The 17,891-nt window shown below is 37.1% G+C and overlaps 1 protein-coding gene across 1 annotated transcript in view; it reads right to left on the bottom strand.

Moving 5' to 3' along the window:
* The window catches only part of LOC149566404 (uncharacterized), a 73,954-nt gene that overhangs the window by 9,982 nt on the left and 46,081 nt on the right, over nucleotides 1-17,891 (bottom strand). The window lies entirely within an intron of this gene.

The following is a 17,891-nucleotide window of genomic DNA, read 5'->3' as shown; positions in this document are numbered from 1 at the left end:
TTCTTGCATACACATAACGACAAGTAATACTTCACTATCGAAGAGAAATCGGGAGGGAATTCCATCAATAGATACAAATGGAATGTCTAACATAATATAGAGTTTTCTATCTGAAGCCCATACGCTTCACAATCTTCAAAGAAGACCAAGATATAGGTTGTGGATGGTCTACAAATAAGCATATGCAACTAAGAGACCTGCAATTTTTCCAAAGTATTATTGTGTTTCGGATCATTGGAGAAGAAGGGATATCGATCTTCGACTAGATGTGCTTCAATCAATATATGCTTTTTCGTGTTTATATATATATATATATATATATATATATATACACAATTGAGATGCTCTTAAATAGTTCAACAAGTCCCTGCCAAGGTCACAAAGAATCAGAACTGACGACAGTAGCGCTACAATAGCAAGTTTCCTATGGTCATATTGACTATTTGCAAAGAGGGCTTTATCGAGCACAACAAGGGCATTGTAATTATTTTAATTGTTGGGTTGCTTGCATAATGTATATGTTTCCTCATGTCTGCGTCCACTGTGGACTTGAGCATGCTACTATACACCTCCATTACTTTCCCTTTCTCCACATAGTCTGCATTTGCTCAAGCTCTTTGTGCAAAAATTCCAGTGCTTCAATGACAAGTGTAGAGATGCATTGATAACCAATTGTGCTTGCTATTACAATTTCCACAATCTATGTTGAATCACGTGTGGTTCAAGTTTTTCGTCTCGACTTGTTATGGATCTTGTAGAAGCCAAAACAAAGACAAATAATGTTCATAAAGGTATCACTATTTTGTTGGCTTCCATACATAGTTGTATTATCACAACTGTTCCATGTAACCTTTCAAACTCTACAATTGCCTTTATTCTTAAAATTTCATAGGGAACCTGACTCTAATACCATGTTGAGGGAAAGGATTGCTGCAAATGTAATAACACTTTTTCATTATTTCTGTGTGTTCCAAGTGCAAATTTGAATGTATATAAATATGAATAGAGGAGACATGTCTCATGAAGAGACATCTCTCTATGGTAATTTGCAAGTTAATAACCATTAGACAATATATGACCATAATCATATATGTGTGTGTGTGTCTGTGTGTGCTTAATCAATTGCAATAATGTTTAACTAATAATCATTAAAGGATTATCTCTAGATCAATTCAATTCGACTGAAGCTACAACATTAATAAGAGGAGGCTAAGAAACAGGGCGCTTCCAAAATATTTAGTGAAATATAAGGGATTGCCACCGAAAGATGCAACCTGGAAGGGGATAGAGATTTTTTAGTATCCCAATCTGAATTTAGTTGTGGTCAGAAATTAGAGGACACAACAACTATCATGACCCCAAATTGATTAGGGTCAATTGACCCTAGGCGATGTTATATAACCACCCCTCACCCACCGAACCTGCCGGGCCCAATGTACCTTTCATTAAGCTTTTAAAATAAATTTAATTATTGTTAAATTTCCTAAAACCATCTTTTGTCGACATGATTGGTTTTGGTGGTTAAATTATTTTTATTTTTGTCTTTTGCTTGTTTTATGTGAGCCAATTTCAGGTAGGTTATATCCTTCATCACACAACACCTATACAAGAGGCTCATTTTTTGGGGGATGAAGAGAGCTTGATTGATTGATCAAATTGTCTGAGTGCATGTTACAATTCAGAGCAAAAACTCTAGGTATAACAAGGTAGAACACAAACACTAAGCTTGAGCATTGAGCAGCTGAGTAATATCTTCCGATATTATTTTCTAAAAAAAAATCTTGCCTCTATCGCAGCATATGAATCAGGACAGAAAACAACAAGTTCATTGAGCTTGAGTCATTGCAGAGGCAACATTGAGGCAGAGATCATTGTGCAACAAAAAGAACTACTTCAATAGCCTACTGCACCTAATGGCACCTGTATTTGTGTGTGACTTTGACACCTGCAAAGTCAAAGTACACATTGAAAGTTATAGAATAATATATGCTGTGGATTCAAAAGAAGATTGGGCCTTTCTTAATCTGTAAGAGGACCTGGATTTCTGCAAACTATTGTAAACAACTCATCTTGTTTAATGAATACAAATTTCGAGTCAAATCCTAACCATATGACTCCTATCTAAGATAAAAATATTGTGAAAATCTGCAAATAAAAATTGGCATTTGACAATACCTAAAATCAATTTTCAGATTGTTTGTAGTCAAAAAACTGCTCATCCTAAGTCAGAAAATTTCATCTTTTCAGCCATGAAATGGTTCCTAATGATTTGATTAAGTGATTATCAAATATTATTGATGTTATGCAGATGACAATAAATTCCTCCCATGAACAGATTTTTTTTTTTTAATTCACATGATGCTAAGAAAAAAGACTATAGGTCTATTCTACATCATGTGCAAAATCATGCGATCAAGCATGATGAAGCGGTAGAAAAAATTTCCCATGGAATGATGGGATACATGAATATTTTTCCATCTTGGGGACAATTCCTTGGGTGGAACTAATGTAGGAAACTGAGGCATGTAACATTTTGAATTCAACTAAGGTATACTTTCATAATTAGTTGCTCTATGCAATATCAACCTTGCATAGTGTTGGAACTCACAAGTTTGAGTTTGCCAAGAAGGAGGCAAATTCATCATAATTCTGAGACACAAATTTCTGTTCAGAATTCAAATTTTTTTTCAAGAGGTCATTATGATCAACAGATTAAGGAAGCAACAATATGACTATTTTCTATTAATCAATTTCCATAAGAGAAACATTAGTTAAATGTGGTAGGGATTGGTAGTGACAAAGAGGTGGCTGTTCAGAGACCTACATGTATGAGATACTTTTTTAATGTTGTTTTCATTGAATCCAGCCACCAATAATTTACAATTGTGTATTGACAAGTTTCATGGCAATCTCTTGTGTAGGTTATGGATCATGGAAGAGATATACCATGCAAGATTATTGATCAAAATTTCAGAATTAATATCATTGATTTCTTGTCAATCAGCCAAAATGTGATTCCATTGCCACCATACTTGCTAGTTCATTGGAGAGAAATTTTAATCAGCAATTGAATCATTACTCATTTGGTGACTCTTGGGAAGGAATTTTCAGCTCATAGAATGCTCAGATTTCTTGTTCTTGCATAAAGATTTCAGTTTTGTTGCAATTATTCCTCCTTCAGTGGGCTGATTTTGAGGAAATCAGATTGTAAATTGTTGATTTCAGACTTGAATATCTACAACAAAGAGCATTTTCAGACCATTCAGATTGTGGGAAAAATTTAGTTTTTGGTTTCAGCTAAGGAAAATCATTACTCCAGGCTGTTATATTTTTTCTCAACCTACACAAATGCTAATTTACTAGTTTACCAGAATTGCATCCGCTGCCTTAGCATCATGGTGCAAATGTATTTGGGTTTGGATGCATACATGGATGCCCTGTGGTTGCACATCCATAGCCTGTGGATGCAACTGGATGCACAACAACTGCATCTAGGTGCATCCATCCACAAGGATGAGCACCCGGAGGATATCTAGAGAGCATCCTGGTGCACCTAGACTTGAAAAGCATTTTTGAATTTTAAAACACAATTTAAAGTGTACTTTTCATAATTCTTACCACAAAACCCTTAAACAACCCCTTATGAGGCCATCCATAGTATAAACATATTATTGTGTTTGCTATTTTGCTCTCTTCTCATTTAGTTTTCATTTTAGCATTTTGAAAGGCAGGTGATTATTTTCAAAGGGGATCATTTGTAGGGTGCCAAATAGCTTCCACAAAGGAGATTTAAGTGGCTAAAGTAAGCATTTGTCCATATTCTTTAATCTTTTAATGATTTTTTTCTGATCTTGATGGATTTTTTTAAGTTTGTGACAATTTTTTTCCATTCTTTTCTAAAATTCTAAAGAAAAACAAAATAGCTATCCATTATAATGTTTTTGTATCTTCATTGTGCACTTGTATGCTTGTATTTCTTAAATTTGTTTATATTTACATCCATGCAATTTCTTATAATAGATATTGCAAGAACGGCCAGTAGGCAAAGTTCAGTGGGTGGAGAATGAAATGATAAATTCAAAACTGGTGTAGGGTGTCCTTTATAGAGACATACCACGAGAGATTCACAAGTCACTGCAGGTAGGGGATATATTTGGAGTTGTAATTTTTCCAAAGAGTTGCTTATATTCTCGAGTGAAACTTCACTTTATGGACCCTGCTAGTAAAGGGATGGAAATGTGAAAAGGCCCAGAGAAGAAGGGATTCTCTCCCACACAAATAGCAGTATTTGTAAAATAACAAGAAGAGTCTGATAAAATAGTTCTAAGAGCAAAGCAAACTGTTGAGACTTTCCCCATTGATACAGTAGCGGCCTCCAAGCATGCCTTTTTGAATATACCCTCTATGGAAGATGAAATGAAGTATAGACTAATACCCGCAAAAGAGATCCATTGGACTAGACATTTAAAATGGAGCCAAAAAAATTTGTTGAACAAAAAATCGCATGTTGCTTATGTGCCAACGATCTTCCTTTGAACTTGGTGAAATCATGATATTTGCAAGAAATGGTGTCGGCAATCAATAGTGCACCACTTGATTACACATTTTTTGGACACCATATATCCTACACTCCGAAAACTTGGTAATGCAACAAATTGGCACTCTTATAATGGGTGAAACAAATATATTGAGAGGACGAGGAGATAGAAATGTTTATGAAAAACCACCAAATGACAGAAGCAATGTTCAAGTCTTTCTCGAGATTGCAGCCATTGAAAGTAAATTTTATTTATTTATTTATTTTTATTTATGGCATGTTCAATATCAATATATAAGTTAGCTTAGTATTTATAATTTTATTTACATATTGTTATTAACTTACTATTAACATGATCCTAGGATGTTGAGACACAATTTGCATCTCATACAATTATTTTGAGATGACTTTTCATGGTGGGAGAGGCATTGTGTCGAATGGTTATTTGCAACCAATAAGGTTATGGAAGGCTCCAAATTCAAAGAGAACCCAATAGGTCGTCATTGCTCTTGGATGACAATTGGTGGGATAATGTGGAATATGTATTGAAATTCATTGTGTCTATCATAGCTATGTTGAGATTTGTCAACACAAATGCACCTTGTTGGGGGATGTCTTTGATGGCATGGACACAATGGTAGATAGAGCAAAATTGGCAATACAAAATCATGAGGGTGACCTCATAGAACGTGAAACCTTTTGCAAAAAGGTGGAATAGTCATGCATAATTGTTGGGAAAAGAATGTCCACACCATTGCACCTAATTGCATATGCTTTATCTCCAAAAGCACTATCGGAAGAAAATACTTCCTATTCCAAAGACATTACCACCATATAGAGATATTAAAGTTGCTAATAGGTACAAGGGGACATTTACTAGACTCTTATAAGATGAAGAAGTGGAGAAAGAAGTTATGAAAGAATTCGGTATGTTTGTCTCAGGAAGAAATGATAGTCCAACATTTATTCATGAACAATTCAACATGGATGTTGAACAAGGTGGTTCATCCATGGTCAAAGTATTGTTGAATTCCAACCTCTTGTAATCAAGATCCTCTCAAAAAAAAAAATTGTTTTCCTTACCACTTGCATTCTATGATCTAGTACTTAACATTCTTTAATTTACTTTGCATTTTTCGATTTTTTGTTGGTTTTATGCCCAGGTTGCAAGTTCTTCTGTCACTGAACAGAATTGGAATACATACTCCTTTATCTACTCAATGAAGCATGAACGGCTGGGCTCAAAAAAATATTTGAAGACTTTGTTTATATTCATTCCATTCTTTTGTCACATGAAAGTATCCCCACTACAAGGATGAGGCAAGGAGCTTTAGGATGTAGCCCTTGGGTGTGCCAACTTTGATGCAACCAATGAGGATATTACTGGACTCACTAGGGCTTGTGATGATGATGACATCCCTACACATGGTGCACCTAGTGCAAGTGTATCTACTTTGGGTTCTAATGATCTTGAAATTGCAACAGTTGAAGATGAAAATTGAATACATGATTTTTTTTTATAATTCTTTTGATGATTGATGAATCGTGAACTAAATTTTGTAATTGTCATGATTTTCATTGGTATTATGAATATAGACATATATGATATGGCTTATTCAAATATTTATGAGCTATCAATCAGCATTTAATATTTATCTTTGGCATTTGACTTTAATCAATGGTTAAGTATCATACTATCAAATGATTTAATTCTATGTATTTCTTTAATTTTTGTATATATAAATATTTTTATATATATAGACACGCACATACCTAGACATCCAAACCCTACACAAAAATCCCACGTATCCATGTATTGGGATCTTGTAACTACATCTATGCCTGAATCGAAACAAGTAACTAAGCAAGTTTATATTCTTAGTTGGAATTGATGGTCTTTACCATCATTAACCAAGATCAATTTGCAAGGGAACATGTTTTGGGTCCTAATGAGTTACCTTTTGAGAGAATAAACTTTATCATGTCTTTGACCATCACATTGAAACTCTTGGAACGAAAACAATGAGTGTTTTCACAAATCATCCAATTTACATTAGTGTGCTGCAATGGAAGCATTGTAGACTTCGTTAAATTCTTCCAAAATATTGCTCTCTGATAAAAGGTAGATTTTCTATTTACGGGTTTCTTGTAAGCATAGTACATCAAACTGAAAGAAATACAAAATTCCTAGATTAATCTGAGATCTTACAAACACAATGTTTATGTAGGAATGAATAGTCATTTGAGACTTGCAATCACTAAAAAGAAAGAAACTTTGAAAGGGAGGACTTTAATGTACCTATTTTAAGAAAAACTTATGCAAGTATTGAGTTCAATTTCCAAGATTTCCTATTAGCTACTTCGTGAGTTGGGAAGAACTCCAAAGTGTTGGAGTGCACTTGTCATGTCTTGTATAAATGTTGTTAGTTGGAAATGAGTTCTGTTGGTGTAAATAAGTATTTACTTATTACACTTACTTAAGTTTTACTTAGGTTAATGCATTATTTAATTATTTTGCATTATTTTATTATTATTTTAGGTGAGACACTTAGGAGTTTGTGAACTCTCATTGAGTTACGCAACTCTAATTAGGCACATGGTGTCTACAACACAGGAGTATGCATCATTTACTTAGTTGTCATGGTGACGACACAGTTTTCCGCACTCCTCATTTAGCACATGTTGTCTACTCCACTGATTTCCGCGCTACACCATTGTAGTCTTATCCTCACATCATCGCACTTATTCCCGTGCTTAATGGAGGATAATCCATATCTGGTGGACATGTGCCTGGTTGTATGACATGTCATGGTGCTAACTTCTAGGCATTCTAGAAGCTCTCCTGAGGCCTTTATATTCAGGCACTCCTAGTGTACTCATAATATGTTGGTTTTATCCATTATTGAATGAATATCATCATTCTGATCATACTCTGCCTATTTTGGTCTACTGTGTGCTATTATTGAGTTCTTTTGTTCTTGGGTGAATTCTGGCCTAAGCCAAATTCTTACATGGTATCAAAGCTGAGGAGAATTCTCATCACGTAGCCGTTCAAGACCTTTCATGCTTCAGCACATCAATTCCGAAGGATCCGCAGAAATTGGGAGCGTCTAGAGCCAGATCTGACCTCTCCATTGCGTCCAGAGCGCTGAATCGGTGAAGATTGACTATAAACTCGCCTATATTGGGTGAAAGTTGATCGTGAGGCAACATTTTTTTTGCAAACCGGCACCCGAAGGCACCAATTTGCAAATTGGGTATGATCGTTTTAATAGATCTGATAATTTATTTTATTTTCAGAATCTAGTTCTCTGCATCAATTTTCCGTTATATTTTCGATATTTTTAATTGAAAAGACAGAGAAAATTGTTTTCCGAACCGGGCAGTGACACCCCGGCTCGGCAGTATATATTTGTGGTCGAATTTTATATTATCACAGGAGTTATTTATTTACAGTACCGGCTCGGCCTCTGTAAATTTGGCCTTACTGGGCACTCCGGCGACGAAAATTCCGACAGCCACTGCATACCCCAACAGCGGCGACCGGCGCAGCGATACCCACCAACCAGTGTGCGGTACAAATTCTGCCATGCGGCGTTACATTATACACCCCGCTGTACTCCGCAGAGCCCGACACGTGAACAAACCCAGTCAGCAGTAGCACAGGCCCGACACCAAATCCTGCTCTGACACGTGGCGATCGGACCTCCACAAGGGTCCACGCAGGCATCCTGTCAATCTGCACAGTCAGCATTGACACGTCAGATTTTTCGTACGAACAAAGACGTGTACATTCCGTACTGCCACGTCATCAAGTGGGCCAATTTTCGTGCTGACATCATCATTTTATGTGCCTAAAATTGACGCCCGACTGGACGTCATCATAGGCCAAATTAGAACTGATGTGATGGTCGTATGACTGTCAAATTTAACCCTCTCTTTTGCTGGTGCAACCCCTCACCAAATTGATTTTGGTTTTTGCAGTCCGACTTCAAGAGGCTATAACTCGCACATCCGGACTCAAAATCAGGTGCCATTTTTTTTGAAATTGGGTAAAATTTTCTAAATTTTTCAGTGGTGCAGCTATTTTTTGGTTTTGGTGCACGGAATTTTCAGAATTTGCGTTTTTTGGCGACTGTACCTGAATAATCTTGCATTTTGCAACTTCAAACGCTCCATACGGGCACATCTGCACATCTGGAGTCGAAAACAGGTTCCGTTTTTTTTGAAAGTGCATATTTTTTCGTCTACTTTCCAGATCTGGCATCAGATTGTAGTGTTGTGTGGACAAAATTGTTACTTTCAGAATAGGGCCTTTCTTTGCTTTGTATTGCTTCAGTATTGTAGCACATTGTAAAGTTTCAGATTTATACTCTATTGAGAAGTTGTAACAAGCAAAATCAGAAGTCCATAAAGGCCAAAATTGGCAAGTGGCTCATTGTAATCGCACTACTGATAAAGTGCCCAAAGCATCTATTTTGGGGGGGTTTCTTGATTTAGTGAAAAGAGGGGGTATTCTTGGTGTTGTGTTCTCTCTTTTCTGCAAATTTCTTTCATTTTTCTGCATCATGGGCAACTTTAAGTTTCCTAAGTTAACTCCTCATAACTATGCTACGTGGTCTATAAAAATGTTGTATCACTTAATGCATAATGGAGTTTCACAATATGTAGATGGTACTCTTCCTAAACCAATAGGTGATAATGTATCAACAAGTGAAATTTCTAATTGGGTAGCCATGGATAGGAAAGCCCTAGGTGATATATGTTTGGGGGTAGATGATAAGATCATGTATCAAATCATAAAATGTTCTACATCCAAGGAAGCTTGGGATACCCTCGAAAACCTTTATGGTAAAGTGTCTGAAGAAGATGTGTTCAAAATAGAAGATGAGTTAGTTTCCTTAGATCCTAAGTCGTATGACTCAATACAGGACTTCATCATCAAGGTGAATGAATTAAGGACAAAGCTTACTGATTGTGGGAATTCTATCAAAGATGACAGACTGATCTATCTCATTCACAACAAGCTGCCATCCGAATATTCCACATTTGTATCTTCTTTTAACACCTCAAAGACTACCTTAGGGTCTGCCTACAAGAAAGTAACTTTTGATGAATATGCTAAACTGTTGGATGATGAAGAAAAGAAGTTGAAAACAATGGGGATTCTCAAATCACCTCAGACCAAAGCATTGGTGGCCAATGAGGGTTCTCAACATTCAGCTGGACAATCTTCAAACAAAGGAAAGGGTAAGAAGAAATGGAAGAGCAAATCTGAGGATGCAGAAAAGACAACACCACAATCTAATCAACAAGGCAAGTCCTCGAATTCCACCAAGAAAGGGGACAACAACAATAAGGAGAAGAAGAAGTGTGCTTATTGCAAGAAAACGGGTCATGAAGAGCATGATTGCTATCTTAAAAAGATTGATGAATTGACCAACATCATGAAGAAACATAATGTTCCATTGCCTAATGCTTACAAGGAGAAGGGATCTTCTTCCGATTCAAAGAACAAAGGGCAAGCACTCATGGCAAATGTAAACTCTTCAAGGGAATGGATATTTGACTCCGGTGCCTCATATCATATGGGTTCTTCAAAGGAGGATTTTTCTTCATTGAATCGCTCAAGGGTACCACACATCTTCATGGGGAATGATAGCAAAATGGAAGTTGAAGGAAAAGGAAACGTGGAAATGGAAAATGGAGAGTTTCAAGAGGTTCTCTATGTTCCAAACCTAAGTTCAAATCTCCTTTCAATCTACCAAATTACTCACCTCGGAGATGGACATAGAGTTGAGTTCCTTCCTGACTCAGTTCAAGTGCACAGTCTTAAAGATAATTCCTTGGTTGCAGTAGGGAAAGTGAATGATCACAAGAGGTTGTACTCTTTCTCGCATTTTGTATCCAAGACTCCTTCAAAGGCCTTGTTATCTCAATCACATTCAAACATGCAATTATGGCATGAGCGGTATGGTCATCTTGACTATCGCTATCTTCAGCAACTTTGCACATACCACATGGTCAAAGGTCTACCTCAAATCAACTTTTTTAAGGGTAAGTGTTCATCAGATTCAGTGGATATGCATCCAGAGGGGAAGTTACAAAGAGGGAAGTCTTCTAGAGCAACAAGTGTTCTTCAAATGGTTCACATGGTATTAGCAGGTCCTTTTGCATTCAACCAGGGTCGCTACATACTTACCTTAGTTGATGACTTTTCAAGGTTCACTTGGGTCTACTTTCTGCATAGTAAGGGTGAAGTTTTGGACGAATTTGTAGACTTCAAGACTCATGTAGAACGACAATCCAGAAAGGCCATCAAAGTACTCCGCATGGATAATGGAACCATGGATGTGAACAGAAGACTTAAGGATTTTTGCAGACATGAGGGCATTGATCTTCAGATTCCTTCAGCATTCAATTCGCATAAGACAGATGTTGCAGCTTTGAGGATCCGAACTCTTAAGTCTATGGCAAGTTGCATGATTCATGCCAAGTCTCTAGATCCATCATTAGAAGTCGAAGCAATCTCAAGTGCCACTCACATTTTTAATCGTTCTCCTCATCCCGCCTTAGATGGCAAAACTCCTTTTGAGGCATGGTGTGGTAGAAAACCTATTGTGACACACTTCAGAGTCTTCGGTTGTCTTGCTTGGGCAAACAGATCTTCCAGGGGTCGCAAGGCACAAACATCTCGGCCTTGTACTTTCATTGGTTATGAAGACAGTGTGAAGGCATATAGACTTCTTGATCCTGAGACACATCAGATTTTTGTGGAGAAGGATGTACATTTTGAGGAAAGTTCTCCGAGCTTGTTCTCTACTCCTCTTCGCACATCATACAGTGTGGATACTGATAGTGACACCGGCGATAGTGCTTCAACAGCTTCAGAAACGTGGAGTTCTTTCGACAGATACAGTGAGAGGTCACTTCAACAGTTCAGTCCGCATGCATACATCGCCACAGTGATAGGTCCAGAACAGCAGGGTACATTCAGTCTTCCAGATACAGGTTCAGTGACAGATTTGGGGGACAGTATTCATGATCTGCCTCTTCTTCTTGATGCAAAATTACCTTCTTTAGTTGTCATGAGAGTTTCAGACTCTCTTGTTCATTCTCTACATGATCGATCCTTACAGGTTGAAGTGAATGTGGATACTTATGATCAGCAGTTGCAGCAGGGTTCTTCATCAGTTGCAGGGACAGACAGTTCTTTGGGACAGGTTCTTCAGCCAGATGAGCAGGTTTCAGAGACATCACTTATCCATGGGATTCTTTCCACACACAACGGAAGCGTCTCATTTGTACCCTTGGCATTGTTTCTTCCTAAGGGGAGGAACACCATTCTGCAGTCTTGGATCAGCTTCTTTACTGGAGCATTCATTGTTTGGCATTCTTCTTTGGGGGGGGGAGCCCATTCTGTCTCTCTACCTCTTCTCATCATTCTCTTATGTATATATTGGATGTATGTCATAATGGGGGGGTCTTGATTACTCCATCCATCCCTGCATCCTATCTATCTCTCTTTTGGGGGAGGGTTTTTCCCATGAGGTTTTCCCTCTTTCCCCGCTTTACGGGAGATTGCATATCATTATGTACATGGGTACTTAACATGGTCTAGTAGCCGGGACCCATCTTGCATTTCATCCTAGATTGCGTAAGCTTAAGGGCATTCCCCTAACTTGCACTTAAGGGGGGGTGTTGGTGTAAATAAGTATTTACTTATTACACTTACTTAAGTTTTACTTAGGTTAATGCATTATTTAATTATTTTGCATTATTTTATTATTATTTTAGGTGAGACACTTAGGAGTTTGTGAACTCTCATTGAGTTACGCAACTCTAATTAGGCACATGGTGTCTACAACACAGGAGTATGCATCATTTACTTAGTTGTCATGGTGACAACACAGTTTTCCGCACTCCTCATTTAGCACATGTTGTCTACTCCACTGATTTCCGCGCTACACCATTGTAGTCTTATCCTCACATCATCGCACTTATTCCCGTGCTTAATGGAGGATAATCCATATCTGGTGGACATGTGCCTGGTTGTATGACATGTCATGGTGCTAACTTCTAGGCATTCTAGAAGCTCTCCTGAGGCCTTTATATTCAGGCACTCCTAGTGTACTCATAATATGTTGGTTTTATCCATTATTGAATGAATATCATCATTCTGATCATACTCTGCCTATTTTGGTCTACTGTGTGCTATTGTTGAGTTCTTTTGTTCTTGGGTGAATTCTGGCCTAAGCCAAATTCTTACAAGTTCAAATGGGTATAGAGCCTCTAGATGCTTTCTAAATCAATATTCAAGCCTTTTGAGGGCAATGAGTTCAAATGGATATAGAGCCTCTAGATACTTCACAAAGGAGCTTTTAGTTAGCCACCCAATTGCTTTAATTCATCATCCTACGAATCCAATAACACTATGGTATGATCAAAACTGCCTAATTATGGTGTAGATACTTCATGCAATTTGAATATGTTATTGAGTTTATTAATTCACTTACTTTGTCTACTATTGGAGACATTAATAAGGGCAACTTAGTGCAATAGTGTAATGTCCACAATTTTGGGTTCTCTTGCTTTGCCATTGACACCAAATTCTTGAGTATTTCACCCTTATCAGAAGGGTTATTTTATGTTACCAATTAGCTTAGATGGTCTAGAGGACTCATACGATGATTTCTGATGTAATTTTTCCCTTCTAGTGTGTTTTGCAAGATTCGTGGAGAGAATTTGTTTATGACAAGTTACCCGACCAGCTGTAATTCTCATTATTCATCACTGATATCACCCAACAGCAATCAATTTTCAATTATAATGCTTTTGGACCATTTCTTCAACTCAAGTGTAACATTGAGCTATATTTATATTAGTTTTGCTAAGGTAGTTGTTTTAACTAAAATGAGTTAATGAGCACCTTGATATAATAGCTCGTTGTAATGAGAATGGAAATATTTAAAAGTTAGGATAATGATAAAGTGATCTTATATTGTGCTTTTCAGAAAGTTCTTGGAAAAGATCACAAAAAGGTGGTGTGTGAGCTCATTTAGTATTTTGCAATTTATTCTATTTTCTCTAAATGGAACTCTTTCGATCTAGGAGATCAAACTTGGTTCATCTAGGTGTAAGATCAGTTTTGGGGTGAAATATCCCTCCCTGGCTGTTTACAAGGGACATTATTCAAGTTTCTCACAGAGGTTTAACAATTGAGGATCTTAGAAATTTGTAAAGTCTTTTAGCAAAGAAGATTTCAGTATTTTACATGTTTGTAAGTGACAAGAAAGAGGGATGCTTGGATAAAAGAGGTCATTTGCAGAGGAATAATTTGTCCTTGATTTGGTTGATAGAAAATTTGTTATTTTTCTATGGTTTCATTATTTATTGTATTGACCCCTTTCAAACTCCTAAACATGGAAACCAAGGAATTGGCTCAAGGACACCAAAATAGTGCGGTCTCCATAGACTTTATCAATTGCATTTGTAAAAGCTTTCAAAGATTAGAAGGATCAAACTAGCGAGATAAGGCATGGGATGTGGGTAATAATTGCTGTTGAGCAATTTAAAGTTTACCATGACCATTTTTAGGCCAACTCATAAAAAATTTGGTGTATTAGGTAGCCACTTTTCCCTTCAATTATGGCATTAACCTTCCCCCAAGGCAGCTTGGATCTTCCAACTCCTTAGATGTAAGCTTTATAGTGCAAGGTTACCCCAAGCTTTCGGGATGGGTATTACAGGGGACAAGGGGACGAGTTTCCACGACAACAAATAGTTTTTCCAATTTTGGGGACAGCTATATAAAATTAGGGAAATCTAAAATATTCATGTGAAAACATGGATAAAGCTTGCAGTTATAAGTTATAGAACCTTACAATATAAGGATTAGCAAAATTCTTATGTCAGATTTGAGTTATTTTGAGAGTTGAAGTCAAATTTCCTTTAGAATTTTGATGTCAAAGCTCCGAGGTGTCCCCTATGGTCAAGTTGTACCCTGATAAAGGGAAGCTTTTCTGCACACATTCTTGCAAACTGAAACACAAAAGTACTTAGGACGCTCAAACACTTTGTGCTCCGTATCGCTGATCATGGAAGTGTTCCTCTTAGCTAATTGAATCGCAAAGGAGACACAAAAGTTTAAATAGTCTACAATTGAATGTGGATTGAGCTAAGAAAGATATATGTTTTTTATGAATCTCTATTGTTGAATGTTACAAAATGGTGCTCACAAGTTTGTTGCACATCTGAGTTGATAAAGATGCAAAAGGAGGACGACTCCTCCAAAGGCAATGAGGGAACTGCTAGCACTTCAACATTGCATACTCAAGATGCAAGATAAGTTTTGAAGGAAAAGGATAAGGTAGGGGAGGCATCAAGAGCATCGAGTGTCCAAGAGCCAAAGGGACAAGCTTACCACACCTACTTGTATTCCTAGTTATTTATCAACTAGGGAGATAGAGACACATGTTTTGCATGATGATTCAGTGCAAGGAGAAGATACAAAGATATTACCTCAAGGCAGTAAGGAGGCAGCTTTGTCCACGCATTCAGTTGAGCAGGATATAGAGTTATTGCCATCCTCCCTACAATGCAGTTGGTAGTGGATATGGGTGATGACATGAGGCCTAATCCCACCATTCAGGAGGTGGATGATGGGGTAATTCAGCATTGAGACTAAGCAGATGAATGACAATATGGGCCTATCTAAGGTTCTTGAGTGGCTAAAGGAAGGCATGAAGAAAAGAAGGGAAGAAAAGGTTCTTCCTATTAAAGATACTGACACATTTTTTCGCAGAATTGGGAAGACAAGGGAACCTGAACCAGTAAAAAAGATTCATAGGATCACAAGGCATGAGACATGGTCTCGCATTGTGCATTTGGTTGTTACTATAGGAGACAAGAATGGGGATGAGATCACTCCTAATGATTACCATACCTCCTCATTCAATGTTGGACAAACAACTACAGATAAAGAGTTTGAGGAATTCATGGGCAATACATATGCTATAGAAGAAAGAATGCGTAAACTGACAAAAAAAAATGATGAGTTGGAGACAAAAAACTTGATGCTGAAAGAGATCATAAACAAATATGTGAATCTAGTGAGGCATGAGGACACGTCATTTGTCTCATATGTTCCTACTTCCTACTGTTCTCATTGTGCTTGCAAAATAGTGAGGAAATGGGCAGGAAATAGTCGAACAAGTAGAGGCTTTTCTCGCAAAAATGGTTCGAACACATGGCAAGACCACCATAATTATAGAAAAGGCACAGGGATTAGAAACAATATGGAAGCAATTTGAGCCCATCAATCAGAACGTCATTCCTTGTCTCAAGGCATTAAGAGTTATTCCCACATCGGTCCTGATGCAAGATGGAGTCATTGATAGGGGGGTACCTATAACTTTGGCTATTAGTATCTCTCATTCATAACCAAGAAGACTACATATGAGCATGCTCACACACAATACAATGATATTGAGGATATTGTCTTGGGCATACATTCAAAGGTCCTTATTTCAATCAAGACGTTTCTCAATCTTGATTTTCATGCTACTAGTGAGTTAGATTTGGAAAAGTTAATAGAGAGGTTTGAATTAGTTTATTTCACAGGCATGGATTCTCTTGAGGAGACTCACTTGAATGGCTTTCCCTCACTCATTTCCCTATTAATAATCTTCAGTGACATTCTTCGGATTGGGATAGCACACTAGAAGTGTGCATGGAGCAGTTGGAGGTCATGGAGATGCAACACGAAAACCTTGATAGTATTGCCATGGAGGAACTTAGTAAACTTTTGTTTAAGTTGCTTGATTTTTTTATAAGGGAGAAGATGGAGTAAGTCTACATTTTTCATGATGACTAGTATGACGACTATGTGGCTTCCTTGCTTCTTATTCATCCCCAAGCCTTTGAATGTTTTTATTGGCTTATTTTGTGGTGTTTCTTTTCTATTGGCTACTTTTGGTTGCCCTAATTAGGATTTGTAATGGATTTAACTAGGACCTTGTTTTTAAATCAATCTTGTCTGTTCATTATAATTTGGGCTCCTACATAAACTCCAAAACTCCAACCCCTCTCATTTGTAGGAGAGGTTGTTTGAGAATTGTTGCTAATATAATGTCAAATTTTCTCTACTTTTTGTTGTTGTGTCTTTCGTGGTGAATTGTTGCGATCAAGTTTACATTATTGCATGCTTATTTAAATCTCTCGTTTAGAATTCATTTTCATTCCAAGTTGTAGATCAGATTTCACTTCAAGTTGTTAGACTAGGTTTTTCTCTGAGTAATTTAGTTTGTGTGGATGGAAGGAATTGTGTATGTTCACTTGTTACAAATTCAAGCCATTAGCTTCTTAAAAATTGTAAGAATTGCCTTGTGTGGTAAGTCAATGATAAAAACCCATAACTTCAATTGATATGGAATCTTTAGTTTGCATTCACTTGATATGAAAATCATTAGTATCTACCATAGAAGCTTGCACTAGGTAGTTGGAGTTACTGATGAGATTACACCAAGTAGACTCCAAGTCTGTACATTAATTGTTAGAAGCAAAAGTAGTAGCAGAAGTTAAGGTCTAAGTTAGAATCCAAGAGTTGAAAATCCAAGCATAGTTTCATTGCGCATTATAAAGCCAAATCATTAGAGTCAAGTTGACAAATCTTGAATGAACTAGTGTAAGTCCTCTTGTTTCATGAAATCACATCATTTCCACTAAGTGGGTATCCATAGTAAAAGAACCTTGAAGTCACCTTATGATCTTACTTTGCAGGCTTAGCATGAGAAGTGACTTTATATAAAAAAGAGAGTTCAATATTTGGTGTTTCCCTTCAAAACATTGAATGCTTGATTCTGCATGTTGTAGTGGACTAGAACTCACATCAACAGGTGTATGTGAGCAGAAAAATTCCTGGCAGTTCAAGAAGAGGCTTATATACTAATACTGATGGATCAGATAGTTGCATTCAATGATAAGGTCATCATTCAAATCTACCAGTAGTTGTGGCAATAGAGCTTAATTGTGGAACTTTGTCAGTTCATGTTTTGTTGTATCCATTTTATTATCTCCATTATATAAGGGCAGGTAGCCCAACCAGCAGTGAGCCAACCAATAGTGAGCAAAATCATCAATGAGTCTTTGGTAAAATCACCTTAACCATTGTCACCCTAACAAGTATTCATTTCATAAGAATTAGCTTCTCCATGCTTTTTCCAATTTGGGTTTCCATGTAAATCTTGGTGTTCTTTGTATCAGTGCTTTGTGGTTTCATGTTTATATCTACGGTCAATGTTTATTGTTAAGTAGGAGATATTTTTCAAAACAAGTCAAATTGTAATATTGCTAT

The sequence above is a fragment of the Cupressus sempervirens genome, chromosome 3 (genome assembly GCF_028749045.1).
Source record: "Cupressus sempervirens isolate cs-2001-9-10 chromosome 3, ASM2874904v1, whole genome shotgun sequence".
Taxonomy (NCBI): Eukaryota; Viridiplantae; Streptophyta; class Pinopsida; order Cupressales; family Cupressaceae; genus Cupressus; species Cupressus sempervirens.
This window is presented reverse-complemented; position numbering and strand designations above follow the sequence as displayed.